Below are 13469 nucleotides of genomic sequence, written 5' to 3' on the forward strand. Positions count from 1 at the left end.
AAAAAGAAAGTGGGTTGTTCACTAATGCCCAGGAGGCAAAATCTCCCTGGCTCCTGCCTAGTGGCAGGGAGGTGATGGGTACCAAGGAGGGGACATCCTGTTGGAGACACTAATTACCTGGGTGGCCGCTGCCCAGGGCACATCTTAGAGATGTGGGGAGGATGGATGCAGATTAAGAGAGAGGAACCAGGAGTTTTAAGTTTTGCAATTTGCTATACTCATCGTGCTCTGGAGAGACCATGGCATGGGGAGGCCCTGAGGTTGGTCAGGAGGCAGAGAGAGAAAAGGGAACTCTGGACAAGTGCCTGCTCAGGTGACCCTTGAATAACACAGGCTTGAATTGCATGGGACCACTTGTATCCAGATTTTTCTTGACACATACTGCACAATGTTGTAAATGTCTTTTCTCTTCCTTATGATTTTCTTAGTGATTTCTTTAGCTTACTTTATTGTAAGAATACAAAATGTGATACATACAACACACAAAATATGTGTTAATCAACTGCTTACGTTAAGGCATCTGGTCAACAGTAGACTATTGGTAGTTGAGTTTGGGGGGAATCAGAATATGTGGATTTTTGACGGCCTCAGGGTGGGGAGCACCTCTAAATCCCCATGTTGCTTAAGGGCCAGTAGTATTGGGATTTTTGTAGGAAGGATGTGGCAAGGCAGGGTGGCAGGCTTAGAATTGACAGACTGGAACAATTTCAGCAGGCTCTGGGGCATAGAGGCTGTTTCTGGTTGGCTGGTGTCTGGTCTTGGGTGATTAAGGCAGGTGGTTAGTGAGCCAGAGTGTGAGGGCCCGGTTAGGGAGGTGGCTGGGGTGTGGTCTTAGTTGGCTGGTAAAGAAGGGGCAGGGCCTCAAGCTGGGTCAAGGGGTCAAGTCAGTGGTCAAAAAGTGACATGGTGTTGCCTTGGTCTGCCCCTTTCCATGCAGACCCCTTGTGATGCCCCCCCCCCCCCGCCCCCCGTTGTACTGTCTTCACTTGCCTCCCCCCTGGTTCCCACAGGTGCTCCCGGGAGCAGATTCAGTCCAGCGCAGTGTCTCAGAGCTGGAGACATCCGCTGGCACTCCGTGTGACTTGCCTGGCATCCGACCTCTTCTGCAGCACCCAGAGACGCTTTACGGCATGGGAAGTTGATTGCCAATGTCTTTTCACTATGCAAGAAAAGAAGGGGATGGGGCGCCTGGGTGGCGCAGTCGGTTAAGTGTCCGACTTCAGCCAGGTCACGATCTCGCGGTCTGTGAGTTCGAGCCCCACGTCGGGCTCTGGGCTGATGGCTCAGAGCCTGGAGCCTGTTTCCGATTCTGTGTCTCCCTCTCTCTCTGCCCCTCTCCCGTTCATGCTCTGTCTCTCTCTGTCCCAAAAATAAATAAACGTTGAAAAAAAAAAAAAAAAAAAAAAAGAAAAGAAGGGGAGATTTGGATAAGAGGACTGAAGGAGATCGTTCAGACTATTTGTCATTATCATTATCTTTTCCATTTTCTACTACAAATTTGGTAACAAGTCTGATATGCAGTTAGAAGAGTCAGCCTTTCAAAGGATTATACGAGGAGAGTATCCCCACTGGTTCCCACCGCAGGGTGCTCAACTGTGAGCTAGGCCCGTTCTTGGTCTTTCTATACGGATTTAATTAACTGGGGCTCACTTGTCTAAGGTCACACATGTGCATGTGGCAGAGATAGAATCCCTTGTCTGTCAATATGTTACATTTAGGTGATCGTAAGTGGCACTTTTCTTCATTACATCTCCTGTCTGGCCCCATTTGGGGTTCCATGACATGAACTTGGGTGACCAGGTGCAAAGGCGAAAACACCTAGAAGACCTTTTGTTTTATCATTTAAAGTCTTCATTAGGGGTACCTAGTGGCTCAGTCGGTTAAGTGTCGGACTCGATTTCAGCTCAGGTCGTGGTCTCACAATTCATGAGATCAAGCCCCGGGTAGGGCTCTGCACCGACAGCATGGAGCCTGCTTGGGATTCTCTGTCTCCCTCTTTCTCTGACTCTCTCTCTCTCTCTAAAAAATAAATAAATAAACATTAAAAAGTAAAGTCTTCATTATAAAAATATTGTTTTAGGGGCACCTGGGTGGCTCAGTCACCGAGCATCCGACTTCGGTTCAGGTCATGATCTCGCGGTCCATGGGTTCAAGCCCTGCGTCGGGCCCTGTTCTGACAGCTCAGAGACTGGAGCCTGCTTCGGATTCTGTGTCTCCCTCTCTGCCTGCCCCTCCCCCGCTCATGCTCTGTCTGTCTCTCTCTCTGTCTCAAAAATTAACATTAAAATAAATAAATAAATAAATGAAATATAAAATAAAAATATTGTCTTATGTTACCTATTGTGTTGGTTAATCATTGAGTAAATCTCATCCCCTAGGAAGTAATGCTATATTGATCCTATGGCTTTGAGTCTTTTTACCATCTTTGGAGAAAACCTTCAGGGGAACAAATAATCCAGTGTCAGACATAAGCTTCTAGAATACCTCCTATGGTGCCCTTTTCAAAGTGGATTCTCAGTAGAAAATTGCAACTTGACTAGCAATCAATTATATTCATTTATTCATGATGCAATCACTTGCCCATCTACCTAAAAGAAAATATATACGTCTATTCATATACGTATATATATGTATATTTCCAGCATACAGCTCAAGCCCAGGCCACAGCAGGGCTTCTACAACAGTCTCTGTGGTACCCCTCCTCCCTCCTCCCTGGGGCTGTGTTGATGCCCCTCCTGCCTCCTCCTCTCTTGTCTACCTGCATGCCAGGACAAAGAGGGCCAACAAGGGTGAAGCACGACAGCTTGCCACGTGAAATAAACTACCATGCTCTGGCTGCCAAATGAAAAGGTTTATTCAAAGTTCAGAAATACAGCTTCTTGATTGGTGGGATGTGTGGAAGCGGTGAGAAGGCGGTCCGGGTTGTGTGATGAGGCATGTGACATGCCTGTCTTCTTCAAAACTGTAACTGTATCCGGAGTGCACGGGAAGGATACAAAAGCTGGTTTGAAGCCCCACTGCATTGTAGCAACAGCACTGTCTTGCTCGTCCGCTTAAGTGACGCATACGTAGTGATTTCCTGGTGTGTGTCAGGCATTGTGAATTAAATGGTGAATAAGAAGTCCCGTCTGCCCCCAACGGTCCAGTCTAGTGGGAGAACGGCCCAGAAGCAGCTGTCACAACACAATGTCAGGCATGTGGCGAAGGGTCTAACTCCAGGACAGCGTAAGCACAAGAGAGTAAAGGACGTGGGAAGCACACTTAAAGTCTTCCTCGAGGTCTAGTATATCTAAGCTGAAATTTACAGAACGGATAGGCATTAATAAGGCAAAAATGGCAGAGAAATCATGGTCCAGGCGTAAGGAAGAGCGGAAGCAAGTGCACGCCCCAGGGCCTGAGAAGGGATGCGTAGCTGGAGGGGAAGCCTGGTACAAATGAAGTTTCCAGTGATGGGCAGGAGGCTGAAATTTACATGGAGAAGACCGGAGAGCCATTAGAGAGAGTGGGTTGGGAGGAGTGAAAAATGAGGAGTTTACTTTGGGAAATCGTTGGCTATAGTAAATGCGTAGCCTCCAAGAGGGAATGCCGGGCAGACCGTTAGAGATTCAGGACTGGAGCCCAAGAGCGAGCTCGAGCTGGACGCAGGGTCTCCTCAGGATGCAGATGACACACAAAGCCGTTGTGTTGGAGGCGGATTTCCCAGGGCAGGTGTGAGAAGGGAAGAGACCGTGGAAGAAAGAGCCGAGAGAGACGCCAGCTTATGGGGTGTGATGTGACCAGGGGAGCAATGGCCCCAAGGAGGAGGTTGAAGACTATCAAATATCACAGAAGGCTGACCGCAAAGGACGCTTCCTGGTTCTCCTGTTAATGAATTTTATTAATATCACTCTCCATTTAGCTTCTTCATTTGTTCTTTTATTTTTCTCTCCTCTCTCTTCCTTTGGAAAGTGCATTGGTCCTTTGATTCTTCTGAAGTTCTTTACGGAGGAAGGCCAGGAAGACAGCAGGCATCTATCACCACATCTTGAATTCTGGAGGATGCAGTTTTCTTTCGTTCCTAAAAATCTCTTGAAAGAACAATAGCAAAGCTAGAGGCGCATTAGCAAACAGTAACACGCCAATTTTGGTACAGGCTCCCCTCGAAACGAGGTTTGATAAAACCGAAGGGTGAAGGGCTGCACAGGAGAGTGTTTTGCCAGTAACCGAGAGCCAGAATTAAAGAGCTGAACTGATCCCAAGGAAATCCAACTTTATTTTTCCTGCTTCTCCCCACCCCCCACGAAGAGTTTATTCATTATAGAACCTCTTTGTAAAGTGATCTTTGTGCTCTTTTGAGCTGGAAATTATACTCAAATGTTCTTCTGGAATGTTTTCATTCTCCTTTAAGATAATAAATTTATTGACTCTCTGGAACTAAATTAAATTAGGCAACTGGCCAGGAAGGAGGGGGCACATCACGGCACATCACTCCTACTCTAGGGTCATCGCAAGCTGTAACGTCTCTTGCTTTGGTCAGCGTGGACTTGGACAAACTTCAGTTTGCTCGCTAGGCACACTCCAGTGCCATCCCTGCCACCTGTTACCTTGGGCAAGTCCCTTACCTTCTTGAAGCATTATTATTATTTTTTTTTACCTCTAAAGGAGGATAATAATCATACCTAACCCATGGGATTGTCAGGAAGCTTAAAGAGAAGATGTATAATAAATCTGGCATATAATGAGTGCTCAGAAAGCTTGGCTATTGTCACTAAAATGGAGGGGTCATGTACACAGCTCACGGGGGAGGAAAGCCTGTCACGGTGGAAAATACGGCTCGAGAAGCATTCCGTTCAGTTGTTTTGTTGTTTCTGAAAAACCAAGGTCTAGGCCAGAGGAGGTTTTTTGGTTACCTGAAAGCAGAAGACAGCAGTGCAGCCGGGATTTGGCCTGTGAGCGAAGGAAGGGCTGCCTTCAACATGGCCTTCCTCGCCTGTGCCGTCACTGCTGGCAGCTGGGCCGGCCCCAGAGGATGCACAAGCCCGGCCGGGTGAGTCCTGATGCCCGGATTCACTGCTCTGGCCGGGGGCTGCAGATGCTCACCCCGGGCACCGGCGTGTCCATGCCTGAGTCACCGTGGCCAGGGCTGACTGACAGTCCTTTCGTCTGTGGGTGATGTGTAGGGTCCCTAACAACGCTCCTCCGGGCAAACCGGAGTCTCCGGTCTGCTGTGCATCTTCTGCGATGTCGGTAGGTGAGAGGGTAAGGGATGAATTCTGTTTGAATTCACCCTTCGGTGCATATGAAGAATATCGGAGAGTGCACAGAACAGTCACAGAAATTTTCCTGCCCAAATTGGTTTTAGTATTCAAAATATTTGTCAAGAAGATTAGGACATGGGAATGTTAAAGACGCGAATATTAAAAACCTTCACCATTAGATCCCCTGCATCTTTATAAAGGAAGTTTTGTTACAGGCTGATGAACTTCACAGCCGCTTTTCTGTCCTGCTCACTGTCTCTGAATAACCTCTCTTCAGTGTGCCATTCGCTTTGAACTAGATGCACTTTGGATGGCGCGTTTATTCACTAGGCTAGATCTCGGGTCACTGTAATGTCGTTTAGGTCGTCATCCGCAGGTGCGTATCGTAGCCTGATTGGGACGACCTGTTAGTGGGTAAGAGTGACAAAAGGTTACGTCCTGTGCTGTAGGGCAGGCTACCTCGGCTGGGGCGATGGTGAAAACCACGGGCAGGAAGTCACCAGGGGGACTGTGTTTGGGGTGGAGAGGACAGCAGGTGAGGGGTAGAGGTGTTTGTTCAGCTTTCTGTTCACATGTGTGACGTCTTTCTGCCTCACTTATGCGAAATGCTGTTCAGTGACACGTTAACACACACGTCCAGGACACCGGGAGTGGCCCTGCCACTGGCGTTGTCCCTTCCCACCCATGGTGTTACTTGTGACCGTGCGGCGCAGCTCCGACCAGCACAGCCGGCTGTCCTGAAAAGGGCAGAAAACGGGGTCCCGCCACCCGCTCGGTGGGACGTGCGGAGAAGCCGAGTTTCAGTTTCCCCTTCCAGGAAGGGGAGGCAACGCCTCTTGCCTGGGGGTTAAACAGCATACTGTGTGTTAAAGTTCTCGAGACTCCGCACCCATCCTGCATCATTCGTGTCGTTCGATACACAAGTGATGGCATTGTTAACTTCCGCTGTCAGTGCGATGTCTCATCGACATGGGAACCACGTTACGTGCTTTATTGTAATGAACAAGACCTTAAATTTCCCCAGAAGAGTCTCAGAGAAATTGGCAGATGTGAACATTAATCTAATTTTGCAAAGACTTATTTCCCAGAACAAGTCACTGTGACTTCACCAAAGACCTTATATGGTAGGAAAGAAAGCCTGCACCTCATTCTTAAAGCGGCCAGGCTTTGCTGGCTCATTGCAAATTGAGCAACACTGATGAATCCGCAAGAGTCAAGCGAAGCCGAATGTCAACAGCCTGGGATCTTTTTTCCTATGAGAATATCTGGCTCAGCTGGTGATGATGAAGGAATGCTCCGACCACTGCAGCGACAGACTCTTGCCCCTGGTACTCACTTGACCTCAGGGTCTCACAACTGTGGGGACTCACAGGCTGTCGCGAACACCAGACGCGGCCTGAACTGGAGGAAGCATGGCTGCTCTTAGCCTGCCGGGGGCCGAGAGAAAAGTGGTGCTTTGCAAAAAGCCTGTGGAGCAAAAGCTCAGCTCTAGGAGAAGTTGGCACTGAGGCCGAGAGCCAGTGGGCAAGGGGGCTGCTTTTGGCATCACGTTTAACTGGATAACGTGAGATTCACTGAGCCAAAGGCACATGTCCTTGGAATGTGACGCCTATAGATGCCAGGTAGAAAGTTGTAAAAGGGAGGGTTCTTTGTTCTGCTAAATTTGGGGACTATTTTGCTTTCCAGGTAGTGATATTTCACGGAGGCTTCCTTCGCTCCGGTGCCCAGAGTTCATGGGGATGTCTGAGGGAAGGTGAGAGGGTCAAGGGAGAGCAGTGCTGACAGGGGGGGCCTGGACTGTTACAGAAAGGGCTCTGGGCTCCGGGGAGGGACCCAGCGTACATCCTGGACCAGCACGGGGGCGAGGCTTCCTCAGCTCCAGGCATCGTAGGATTCAAGACCCCAGGTGCCCCAGCTGTGACCCCAGCAAGGAGCTGGAGTGCTTTTCAAGGGCTCTTTGCAAAGCCAAGATCTGAGGCAGGCTATTGAACTGACGCTGGGAGGGATGGCAGGTGTAAGTGGCCCTGTGTTCACAGAGTCCTGCGACTGGGAGGTCCAGGTTAGAGTCGCCAGACTCAACAAATAAAAATGCTCAATACCGGTTCAATTTGAATTTCAGATAAACGACAAATGGTTTTTTAATATCACTGTGTCCCGATATTACATTTAAACATTAGTTCATGTTCATGGTTATGTTGTTCTAAAATTCTAATTTAACTGGGTCTCCTGTATTTTCTCGGCCACCTTATGCTTGATGGAAATCTACCCTCAAGCTCATTACTTCTTTGGTCCTTTTTGGCTTGGTGTATCTGTTTTGTTTTGTTTTCGATTTTTGCTTTGTGTTTCTTTTTCTAGCTTTTACGGTCATTTTTTCTTTGTGTTTTACATATCTGTGTCTCATGTAAATAGCATGGTGCCTCATCTAAGAATCTTTTTTTTTAAGGGGAAAATTGAAGTGAACTGCGATTATATAAACACATTATGTGTCTCCCGACTTGTTTTCTATGTGCCACCCAGTATACGCTGCTCCAGGAAAACTTGCTGGGCAGTTTCAGAGCCTTTTTTATCTGCCAGACCTTGTGTGTAAGTCTCATTCATGTTCCCAACCGTGCTATCGGGGAGTTTTCAGGGGTATCACACTCTTGTCCCCAGGGGAGTTGATAGGGTGAAAGGCCGCCCTGCTGTGAGTAGAGGTGCAGACCTTCCCCTGAGCCAGCCCCCTCTTAGCCGCCCCGCCCTGCTGGTCCTGAGGAAGGAGGCAGGATGTGGCCCCAGCTGGCCTGCTGTGCCAGGGCCAGGGGGAAAGCCCAGGCAGGAGCTGGTGTCCAGGCTTCTGGAAGCCCATCGGCACCTTCACACTCTCAGAGTCTCGCTAAGCGCAGACAGTGTGGGGCCCCGTTCTGCTGTTACTTCTCAGGGAGCAGAGATAGAGAAATGTCTCAGCACAGACAAGGTTAAACTTTTCATAAAGTTCTCACAACTTCAACCGAGATATGTCCTAACCTAACTTCTATTTAAGCAAACTTAAAAATTATTATTTAAAACATTATTTTCAAAAATAACACATTTTTCATTAACACAGAGTTTTCCTGGAGCTTCCACAGTTGCACGTGGCACTTGAAACACTTAGTTCGCAAGAGGGAATTCCCGGGATTGGCTTTCTCACCGGCCAATTGTAATTTCAACAAAGCTGTGTCTTAGCCCAGTTATCAGACACGTAACTAGAGACTTCCTCCTGGTGGGCATAGACTATTTTTGGACACATCCGCCAGGTTTTCCTGCTGATGCCAAGAAGCTCAATTTATAATGAAAACTTGCAGGGGAAGTGCTCTTGATTGAAAAGGGGATTTCTCGTGTTTATCTACTTTGGCGAAATCTCACATTGGCTCAACCTTGGACTTGTTGGCTGTTGTGTGTGATGTCTGGCTGGTGAGTCTCATCTCACCAGTGATTATGATGGGAAAGTATGTCTGTGGCAGTCATTAAGCACCCTGGGCTGTATTTTCACTGGACGGGATCTAAAACGGGTCATTCCCCAGAGTATTGCAATAGCAGATAAGATTCAGAGGAAGATCTCTACCTCGGGAGGCTGCGTGGCTGCCTGTGGACACTGGCTCCAGCCCTGGATGTCGCCTACCAGCCAGTCACTGGCCCCGGTGTCCCCTCTGAGGAGCAGAGTGTTCATCTGTCAGCACTGACGGGGAATTAAGGGAGATAAAGTGGGGCTTGGACGACACAGGGCTGGGCTGCCGACCCCTGTGCACTCAAAAATCCTTGGATAACTTTCGACTCCCCCCAGAACCTCGCTGCAAATGTCCTACTGTGGATCTTAAGTCTTACCAATCATATCAACTGTTGGTTAACACGTATTTTTATGTACTTTATGTAATATAGCTGTATTCTTTCACTACTCCCTAACTTTTCCCAATTTTTTCAGTATTTCTAGGCTGTGCTGTTGGAGAATTTTTTCAGATTGTTGCAAGTCTCCCCCAATTTTTTTCCATTGTGGTCACTGAAAAAAAAAGCAGTGTGTAAGCGGACCGGCGCAGTCCTAACGGGTGTCTTTCAAGGATCACGTGTACTTAGAAGGGAGCTTATCTGTCGGTGGACATTCACCGAGTGTTCATTCCCAGGATCCTGCACGGAGGCCTGAGGTTCCACTGCCCGCATGCTTGGGCTTCTGGCAATGGTGAGGATATAAAAGGGACGGCTCACAATTTACGCTCAGGACTGACATCCGAGCAGGTGGAACAGAAGAAAGAATACTGGAGGATGAGGAGGCCAAAGCCCAACTTTGTTTCTTGCGGCTGCTTCACAAATTGCCACAAAGTGGGTGATTTAACAGGAAAATCTGGTCTCTGGCCTTTGTAGAGGTGGAGAACTGCAGTCCGCTGGGACCATACCCCTTCTGGGACTCTGGGGCAGAATCTGTCTCCTGCTTCTTCTAGGTTGTGGTGACTGCGGGCATTCCTGGACTTGTGGCAACATCGCTCCTTCTCTGTTTCTGGGGCCTCATGGACGCTTCTGTGTGTTGATTTCTTAAGGACGTGCGTGAGGGCATCTAAGGCTTAGCTAGAGAATCTGGGGAAAGTTCACCTTCTCAATATCGTCAACTTACTCACATCTTCTTCCATGTTCCAGGGTTCCTGGGACTAGGATGTGAGCCCCTCTTTTGGGGGCCCCTTACTCTGCCCATAGCTCCCCACCACCACTCCGCTGTGCTCTTGGATAAGTCAGTGTGGCAACACTCCACAGTTTTCTTACCTGGGAAAGCCGGAAGTTCTAACGTGGCAGAAACGTCTAGGTGGCCTCCTCACCAACTCTTCAGATTTCAGCACATAGACAAGGTCAGATTCTCGTGGCCACACATGAGAGCGACTGCAGAGGGGGCCTGTGCAGTGTGCAGAGTGCGAGCACAGCTCTCTGCCTGTGAGCCAAGCGTCCTTGTCTTTCTAGTACTTTGTAAGCATCCCCGAGGGGATTAGTGGCTCCTGGAGTCACCTGACCTGAAGCCAGTGGGCTCTAACAGCCTGGGACGCGACAGGGGCCACAGTTTGCTTCTTGTGCCTTCCAACAAAAGCAGAAGATGCTGACCCCGGGGCTAAGAGGATCTGTGATTAACCACCACTTAACTTTTTTTTTTTAACTTCAGCTTTATCGAGGTACAATTGTCAGTAAAATTGTAAAATGGCTAAAGTGCGCGCCGTAGTGCTGTGATAATCATATACATTGTGAAAAGCACCCCCTCATCCAGTTCCCACCACCGCCCGGATTCACTTTTTCCCCCTTAAATTCCACTCTCTTAGCACATTGCAATTTCACTCTGTGGTGTTACCAACAACAGCCACCGTGTCAGAGGTTAGATCCCCAGAGCTTGCTCATCTTAGAGTTCAAAGTTTGTAACTATTGCCAACCTCTCCTGATTCTCTCTACCCCCACCCCCTGGCAACCACTTTTCTACGATGAGTGTGACTTTTTCTTTTTTCCTTTTTTTTAGATTCCCCATAGAAATGATACCAGACAGGATTTGCCTTTCTCTGTCTGGCTGAGTTCATTCACTTTTCTGACCAGTCATTTTTTTCCCCATGAGCACAAGCTATTTGAAAGCTAGGAGTTTTCGTAAGTGAACACAAATTTTTGAGGCATTTTAGGAGTGCAGTTTCCATTCTGTGCCTTGTGGTCATTTTGGAAATGCTGTCACATATGAGTGCTGATGTGTCGACACGAATGGAGAGCAGGCAGTTAGTAAAGAGAGGAACTACAATCAGTGGGCATGAGTTCCCGGCCTCGTAGACCCTTGGTTTAAATAGTGCTATTTCAAGTTCCTTCAGGGCACTTTCTCAGGCTAGACCTTCTTGGATGTTTCTCCGAGGACAGTTATCCAGCCATGGCAGAACAAGAGAGCCTAGTAAGCACCCCCGAACCAGCTTGATAAACACCCTCACGTACTTTGATCTATCACTTCTTCCTCCCTTTTGCAAATAGTATTTATTTATTTTTTAAAAAATGTTTATTTCATTTTGAGAGAAAGAGAGATAGATCATGAGCGGGGAAGGGGCAGAGAGAGAGGGAGACCCAGAATCCGAAGCAGGCTCCGGGCTCCGAGCTGTCAGCACAGAGCCCGAAGGGGGGCTTGAACTCACGAACTGTGAGATCATGATCTGAGTTGAAATCAAGAGTCGGACGCTTAACCTGCTGAGCCCCCCAGGCACACCTGCAATTAGTTTGTTATTACTACAAACATCAAATAGTCATTTTTAGTAGTTGAGAGTTGAATTTGACTGAAAACTTACCCAAAAAATTCACAACCGAAGATGACCTGAAAAACTTAAGATACGATCAGTATCAGTACTGTTTTATAATGACCAGTCCCTCTTATCTGCACATTTGATGGGATTTAGGCACATCAGCATCCCTCAGGGATTGGCAAACTTAGTTTATTGAAAACAGAGATACATTTTGTCATATATATGTGTCGTATATAGATGTTTATACCTATATTTATATGTGTGCTTATATTTCTCACTCTAGATATAGATGATATAGGCACAGATGTAGATTAGACATAGAGGTAGAGATTTATTTATTTTTAACGTGAAATTTATTGTCAAATTGGTTTCCAGACAACACCCAGTGCTCCTCCCAACAGGTGCCCTCCTCAATGCCCATCATCCACCGTCCCCTCCCTCCCACCCCCCATCAACCCTCAGTTCATTCTCAGTTTTTAAGAGAGATAGTGATTCATTTTAAGGAGTTGGCTCAGGCTTTTGGGAGCTGATAAATCTGAAATCCCCAGGGCAGGCTGGTAAGCTGGAAGAGTTGGTGTGCAGCTCAAATTCAAAGGCAATTTACAGGCAGAATTCCTTCTCTGTGGAGACCAGGGGGTACCTCAGTCTTTACCCTTAAGGCCTTCAACTGATTGGATGAGGCCCACCCGCATTACGGGAGGGTGATCTGCTTTACTCAAACTCTGCTGACTAAAATGCTAACCACATCTAGAAAAACTTTCACGGCAACATCCAGATGGACATGTGATCAGACAGCTGGCACCGCAGCCTGGCAAGGGGAATACCTAAAATGAACCACCATGGTATGTTCCCAACACACCATTAGGATGTACGGAGCATTTTCGCTTCTGCATTAGTTTCCTGGGGATGCCGTAACAAATGACCACAAACCCGGCGGCTTAAAACAAAACTATTCTCACAATTCTGGAGCAGAGAAGTGCAAGACGAAGGTGCCAGCTCCTCTGGGGGCTCCAGGGAAGACGCTGCTCCCAGCTAGTCTCGCCTTGTGGCTGCATCACTCCTGTCTCCGCCCGTCTTCTCTCCTGTGCTTCTGCTCTCCTCACAAACAGGTCGTCAGATTTCGGGCCCCCCTGATGCGGTCTGATTTCATCTTAGCTACTTACATCTGCGAAGGTCCTATTTCCAAGTGAGGCCACGATCTGGAGCTCCAGATGGAGTGGGGGGGCCGGGTACCGTTTACCCCGGGACAGTTTCCACCTGTAGCTGTGAGCGCTTGGCACATCGGTCACTAAACACCGTTTCTTCAGGCCCCGTCTCCTTTGCTAACAGGCACGGGTTGTGCTTTACTCCTAGGGCTTAGCATCCACAGGCTTTACACCCCGAGACACTCCAGAGATGTTTGGCAAATGGGCAAAGTGCATCGCTGAGCTGTCCACATTTTCTTATATTGACTCGGATAATCTGTTGCACCTTTACTCACAGAAACCAACTTTTCTTTTGATTTCATTTTTTTTCCATGCTTTCCTCTTGTGATAGATATTCATTTTCTTTGCTTGTTTACTTATTTATAATTTTATTTAAATCCGAGTTAGTTAACATATAGCATAATAATAGTTGCAGGAGTAGAGTTTAGTGATTCATCACTTACAGATGACACTCGGTGCTTCTCCCCACAAGTGCCCTCCTTAATGCCTGTCACCCGTTTAGCCCGTCCCCTCACCCACCTCCCCTCCAGCAGCCCTCAGTTTGTTCTCTGTATTTAAGAGTCTCTTATGGTTTGCCTCCCTCTCTGTTTTTAATCTTATTTTTCCTTCCCTTCCCCTGTGTTCATCTGTTTTGGTTATTAAACTCCACACGAGTGAAATCATATGATATTTATCTTTCTCTGACTGACTTATTTCACTTAGCATAATACCCTCCAGTTCCATGTAGTTGCAAATGGCAAGAGTTCACTCTTTTTGATGGTTGAGTAATACTCCATTGT

This window comes from Prionailurus viverrinus, chromosome F2, assembly GCF_022837055.1.
Source record: "Prionailurus viverrinus isolate Anna chromosome F2, UM_Priviv_1.0, whole genome shotgun sequence".
Lineage (NCBI taxonomy): Eukaryota > Metazoa > Chordata > Mammalia > Carnivora > Felidae > Prionailurus > Prionailurus viverrinus.